We start from the raw sequence: 6,987 nt of genomic DNA, 5'->3' as shown, positions 1-6,987 counted from the left end.
GCCCATGTGGTATGATTTGCATATCTCAAGTGATTCAAAATCAAGTGAGTCCAAACGATCCATCTGCATGGAGTTTCTTCATGCGTATACACCAATAGACATGGTTCGCATGTCTCAAACTTTTCAAAAACGAGTGAGTCCAAAGATCCATCAACATGGAGCTTCTTCATGCGTTTTACACCAATATGACTTACATGGCAGTGCCACAAGTAAGTGGTACTATCATTACTATCTTATATCTTTTGGCATGAAAATGTGTATCACTACGATCGAGATTCAATAAACCATTCCTATTAGGTGCAATACCATTGAAGGTATTATTCAAATAAACAGAGTAACCATTATTCTCCTTAAATGAATAACCGTATTGCGATAGACATAATCCAATCATGTCTATGCTCAACGCAAACACCAAATGACAATTATTCAGGTTTAATACTAATCTTGATGGTAGAGGGAGCGTGCGATGTTTGATCACATCAAAATTGGAAACACTTCCAACACATATCGTCAGCTCTCCTTTAGCTAGTCTCCGTTTATTCCGTAGCTCTTTTATTTCGAGTTACTAACACTTAGCAACCGAACCGGTATCTTAATACCCTGGTGCTACTAGGAGTACTAGTAAAGTACACCTTAACATAATGTATATCCAATATACTTCTATCGACCTTGCCAGCCTTCTCATCTACCAAGTATCTAGGGTAATGCTGCTCCAGTGGCTGTTCCCCTTATTACAGAAGCACTTAGTCTCGGGTTTGGGTTCAACCTTGGGTTTCTTCACTAGAGCAGCAGCTGATTTGCCGTTTCATGAAGTATCCCTTCTTGCCCTTGCCCTTCTTGAAACTAGTGGTTTCACCAACCATCAACAATTGATGCTCCTTCTTGATTTCTACTTTCGCGGTGTCAAACATCGCGAATACCTCAAGGATCATCATATGTATCCCTGATATGTTATAGTTCATCACGAAGCTCTAGCAGCTTGGTGGCAATGACTTTGGAGAAACATCACTATCTCATCTGGAAGATCAACTCCCACTCGATTCAAGTGATTGTTGCACTCAGACAATCTGAGCACAAGCTCATCGATTGAGCTTTCTCCCTTAGTTTGCAGGCTAAGAAAATCGTCGGAGGTCTCATACCTCTTGACGTGGGCACGAGCCTGAAATCCCAATTTCAGCCCTCGAAACATCTCATATGTTCCGCGACGTTTCGAAAACGTCTTTGGTGCCTCTACTCTAAACCATTTAACTGAACTATCACGTAGTTATCAAAACGTGTATGTCCGATGTTCGCAACATCCACAGACGATGTTTGGGGTTCTGCACACTGAGCGGTGCATTAAGGACATAAGCTTTCTACTGATCGCATAATCGCTACTATCAACTTTCAACTATATTTTCTCTAGGAACATATCTAAACAGTGGAAGTAAAGCGCGAGCTTACGACATAATTTGCAAAGATCTTTTGACTATGTTCAGGATAATTAAGTTCATCTTATGAACTCCCACTCAGATAGACATCCCTCTAGTCATCTAAGTGATTACATGATCCGAGTCAACTAGGCCGTGTCCGATCATCACGTGAGACGGACTAGCCATCATCGGTGAACATCTTCATGTTGATCGTATCTACTATACGACTCATGCTCGACCTTTCGGTCTCTTGTGTTCCGAGGCCATGTCTGTACATGCTAGGCTCGTCAAGTTAACCTAAGTGTTTCGCGTGTGTAAATCTGGCTTACACCCGTTGTATGTGAACGTAAGAATCTATCACACCCAATCATCACGTGGTGCTTCGAAACGACAAACTTTCGCAACGGTGCACAGTTAGGGGAACACTTTCTTGAAATTTTAATGAGGGATCATCTTATTTACTACCGTCGTCCTAAGAAAATAAGATGCATAAACATGATAAACATCACATGCAATCAAATAGTGACATGGTATGGCCAATATCATTTTGCTCCTTTTGATCTCCATCTTCGGGGCTCCCTGATCATCGTCGTCACCGGCATGACACCATGATCTCCATCATCTTGATCTCCATCATCATGTCTCCATGAAGTTGTCTCGCCAACTTATTACTTCTACTACTATGGCTACCGGTTAGCAATAAAGTAAAGTAATTACATGGTGTTGTTCAATGACACGCAGGTCATACAATAAATAAAGACAACTCCTATGGCTCCTGCCGGTTGTCATACTCATCGACATGCAAGTCGTGATTCCTATTACAAGAACATGATCAATCTCATACATCACATATCATTCATCACATTCTTCATGGCCATATCACATCACATAGCATACCCTGCAAAAACAAGTTAGACGTCCTCTAATTGTTGTTTGCATATTTTACGTGGCTGCTATGGGTTTCTAGCAAGAACGTTTCTTACCTACGCAAAACCACAACGTGATATGCCAATTGCTATTTACCCTTCATAAGGACCCTTTTCATCGAATCCGTTCCGACTAAAGTGGGAGAGACTGGCACCCGCTAGCCACCTTATGCACCAAGTGCATGTCAGTCGGTGGAACCTGTCTCACGTAAGTGTACGTGTAAGGTCGGTCCGGGCCGCTTCATCCCACAATACCGTCGAAACAAGATTGGACTAGTAACGGTAAGCATATTGAACAAAATCAACGCCCACAACAACTTGTGTTCTACTCGTGCATAGAAACTACGCATAGACCTAGCTCTGATACCACTGTTGGGGAACGTAGCAAAAATTCAAAATTTTCCTACGTGTCACCAAGATCTATCTATGGAGAGACTAGCAACGAGGGGAAGGAGAGTGCATCTACATACCCTTGTAGATCGCTAAGCGGAAGCGTTCAAGAGAACGGGGTTGAAGGAGTCGTACTCGTCGTGATCCAAATCACCGGAGATCCTAGTGCCGAACGGACGGCACCTCCGCGTTCAACACACGTACAGCCCGGTGACGTCTCCCATGCCTTGATCCAGCAAGGAGAGAGGGAGAGGTTGAGGAAGACTCCATCCAGCAGTAGCACGACGGCGTGGTGGTGGTGGAGGAGCATGGCAATCCTGCAGGGCTTCGCCAAGCACCGCGGGAGAGGAGGAGGACTTGGGAGAGGGGGAGGGCTGCGCCAGAACTTTGGTAAAGCTCCCATGCGCCTCCCCACTATATATAGGGGTGGAGGGGGCTGGTTCCTTGCCCTCCAAGTCCATTGGGGCGTTGGCAAAGGTGGGAGGAAAGAAATCCCATCATTTCCTTCCCCACCGATTGTTATCCCCCCTTTTTAGGGATCTTGATCTTATCCCTTCGGGATATGATCTTATTCCTTCTAAGGGGGAATCTTGGTGCGCCTTGACCAGGGGTGTGGGGCCTTGCCCCCACTACCCACGTTCATGTGGGTCCCCCCATGCAGGTGGGCCCCACTCCGGAACCTTCTAGAACCTTCCCGGTACAATACCGAAAATTCCCAAACATTTTCCGGTGGCCAAAATAGAACTTCCCATATATAAATCTTTACCTCCGGACCATTCCGGAACTCCTCGTGACGTCCTGGATCTCATCTGGGACTCCGAACAACATTCGGCAATCACATACAAACTTTCTTTATAACCCTAGCGCCATCGAACCTTAAGTGTGTAGACCCTACGGGTTCGGGAACCATGCAGACATGACCGAGACGTTCTACGGTCAATAACCAACAGCGGGATCTGGATACCCATGTTGGCTCCCACATGTTCCACGATGATCTCATCGGATGAACCACAATGTCAAGGACTCAATCAATCCCGTATACAATTCCCTTTGTCTAACGGTATTGTACTTGCCCGAGATTCGATCGTCGGTATACCGATACCTTGTTCAATCTCATTACCGGCAAGTCTCTTTACTCGTTCCGTAACACATCATCCCGCGATCAACTCTTTGATCATATTGTGCACATTATGACGATGTCCTACCGAGTGGGCCCAGAGATACCTCTCCGTCACACGGAGTGACAAATCCCAGTCTCGATTCGTGCCAACCCAACAGACACTTTCGGAGATACCTGTAGTGCACCTTTATAGCCACCCAGTTACGTTGTGACGTTTGGTACACCCAAAGCATTCCTACGGTATCCGGGAGTTGCACAATCTCATGGTCTAAGGAAAAGATACTTGACATTAGAAAAGCTTTAGCATACGAACTACACGATCTCTGTGCTAGGCTTAGGATTGGGTCTTGTCCATCACATCATTCTCCTAATGATGTGATCCCGTTATCAACGACATCCAATGTCCATGGTCAGGAAATCGTAACCATCTATTGATCAACGAGCTAGTCAACTAGAGGCTTACTAGGGACATGGTGTTGTCTATGTACCCACACATGTATCTGAGTTTCCTGTCAATACAATTATAGCATGGATAATAAACGATTATCATGAACAAGGAAATATAATAATAACTAATTTATTATTGCCTCTAGGGCATATTTCCAACACTCCTCCCATATCATGTTTTCTGCATGTTTTCTGTTTTACAAAAAATCAATATCTAGCATTGTCAAAACATCTCGGTGATGATTTTTATGGAATATATGTGATTTTTGGGTGAAGGAATCAACGTGAGGCAATGCTCAAGGGCCCCACAAGGGCAGGTGACGCAACCACCCCTGGCTGCGCCATGGACCCTTGTGGGAAGACCTTACGTCGGATGGATCCCTTCCTTCGCCGCAAAAAAGCTAATTTCCGGAGGAAAATCCCCTCAAAATTTCATCCCAATTGAAGTTATAGAACTCCGCCTATAAAAGAAACAATGAAATGCCAGAATACAGTCGCGAAAAACAGGAGACAGAAGAGAGATCCAATCTTGAGGAGAGCTTCCTCTCTCCCCGAAGGGCCAAGGAAGAAGGAGGAGGAGGAGGAGGGTGGCCCTTCCCCTCCTTTCCCGTGGCGCCGGGACGCTGTCGGGGACATCTCCGTCATCACCATCACCACCAACTTCTTCTTCATCCTCATGATGATGTGCGAGTAGTTCATCCTCGAGGTTGAGGGTATGTACTAGTGGCTATGTGTTCGATCTCTCTCTCTCCCATGTTGTTGATGGATTTGATTTTGATTGTATCATGAGCTTTATTTATAAAGTTGGATCATATGATGTTCTTCCCCCTCTATCCTTTTTATGGCGAACTGAGTTTTGCTCTTTAAAATTTCTTTATATTGGATCGAATATTTTGGATTTGAGATCATATGTGCATGTCTAGTAATTAACTTGCAGATACCCGTGGTAACATTGAGGTAATTTAGGCATAAAAGTTGAACGATATGTATCATATGATATTGTTGTAGCACGAACTCTAGGGCTATCCGTGACACTTTGGGGGTGGCACTTTGGGGGTGGTTCAGTAGATTGATAGGAAACACAACTTTGAGGTGGTTTTCTACCTACGCTATTTCATCCTATTTTCTTTGATAGAATATAAAATTTGAATTGATTCTTTATTGCACTTTGAGGGATTATCATGTGGTTTAATTATGTTAATAATGTTGAGAGTTGACACTAGCGACAGTATGAATCCTAGGCCTTATTTCCAAGCATTGAGACATCGTTTTGCCTACTTTTGTTACTTGCTATCTTATTATTTTATTTGTTCAGATTATAAAAAGCTATTTCTACCATTCATACTACACATCTACCATAACCTCTTCGTCGAAGCAGTGGACATATACAACTGACAATTGTATTGGGTGTGTTGGGGACACAACAGACTCTTTGTATTTTGATTATAGTATTGTTTGAGAGAGAACCACCTTCATCCTACACCTCTCGCAGATCGATAAATGTTAGGTCATCCATTTAAGGAAAATTTGGTGTTGTCCTACTAAACTCTACGTTTGAAGGTTCAACAAAGTCTACAAGAATAAAGTTGCATAGTAGACATCAAAATGAATGATGACAAATCTACCGTTACACACCATCAAAGCATCTACAACCTGGTCAACTAATTTGGCCACCTATACGCCCGCGCGCGGACACGTTCGGGCGCGTCCACGGCACTGACCAGTCACACAACAAAAAACATGTGCTGCATTCATGTACCTCAAATCCTAACAAGCATGCGGAATAAAAACCTACATAGTACATATGTACCATACCTACTCATCGCCGGAGATGTCCATGATCTCCGTGTTCGACTCCGGGTAGATGGAAAACTGTGGCAACTCTGGCTCGTCGTCCAATTCACTAGAGACGAAGATTTCGCCAATCTCCGCATGTTGCTACCGGATGAAGCATCGGTGGCATTTGTTGTGGCCTCATCTTGGATGGACTCCAGGATGGCGGTTCGCTCCGCCATCTCCCCCGTTTGGATGACCTCAAACTCTGTCATGACGTCCTTCATGGCGAATCCCACAGCTGGCTCTGCCTCCTCCTTCGCCCCCGCCACGTCCTCCTCCTCTGGACCCGCCCCTCCATGGGCCGGGGGTCCTGCTCTGCCTCCGGTTGCTGCCCCCTCCCCCTCCTCCTCCGCCTCCTAATCCTCCTCCTGCTTCGGCTCCGACGAATCCAGAGACAGGCGGAAGCGACACGAGCAGCACGCCTTGCCTGGATCTCCTCCTCAAGTTGCAACCAGTCCCAACATGGCGTAGGTGGTGATCGTCTGTCGAGCCATGGCTAGTGGCTACGGCGAGCGGATGGAAGCTTGCGGCACAGGTGTGGGGAAGGGGGGGGGGAGAGGGAAGGAATGGGGGTGGGCTGTAGTCGACCGACTTAAATAGCAGGACTTGCTCCCTCGGGTGGCACGTCGGAACAGCGCCACATGGCGTGGAGCGGAGGAGGGGACCAAAGGTCTCTTCGTGTCCCTGCGTGGCCTTGTGCGGTCAATCCTTCGTGTCGCCTGCATCTGGACGTGTCCAGGTGTTTTATATCCGCCCTACATATGGACCGATTATAAAGAGTGTCGGTCAGTTCACACGTTTGAGCCGAATTTGCGAATTCTGGTTAGGTACGGTTTTTGGGTCCGGATAGCGGGCA

Source organism: Triticum aestivum, chromosome 5B (genome assembly GCF_018294505.1).
Source record: "Triticum aestivum cultivar Chinese Spring chromosome 5B, IWGSC CS RefSeq v2.1, whole genome shotgun sequence".
NCBI classification, from domain to species: domain Eukaryota; kingdom Viridiplantae; phylum Streptophyta; class Magnoliopsida; order Poales; family Poaceae; genus Triticum; species Triticum aestivum.
The sequence above is the reverse complement of the archived record's forward strand: the minus strand, read 5'-3'. Positions refer to the sequence as shown.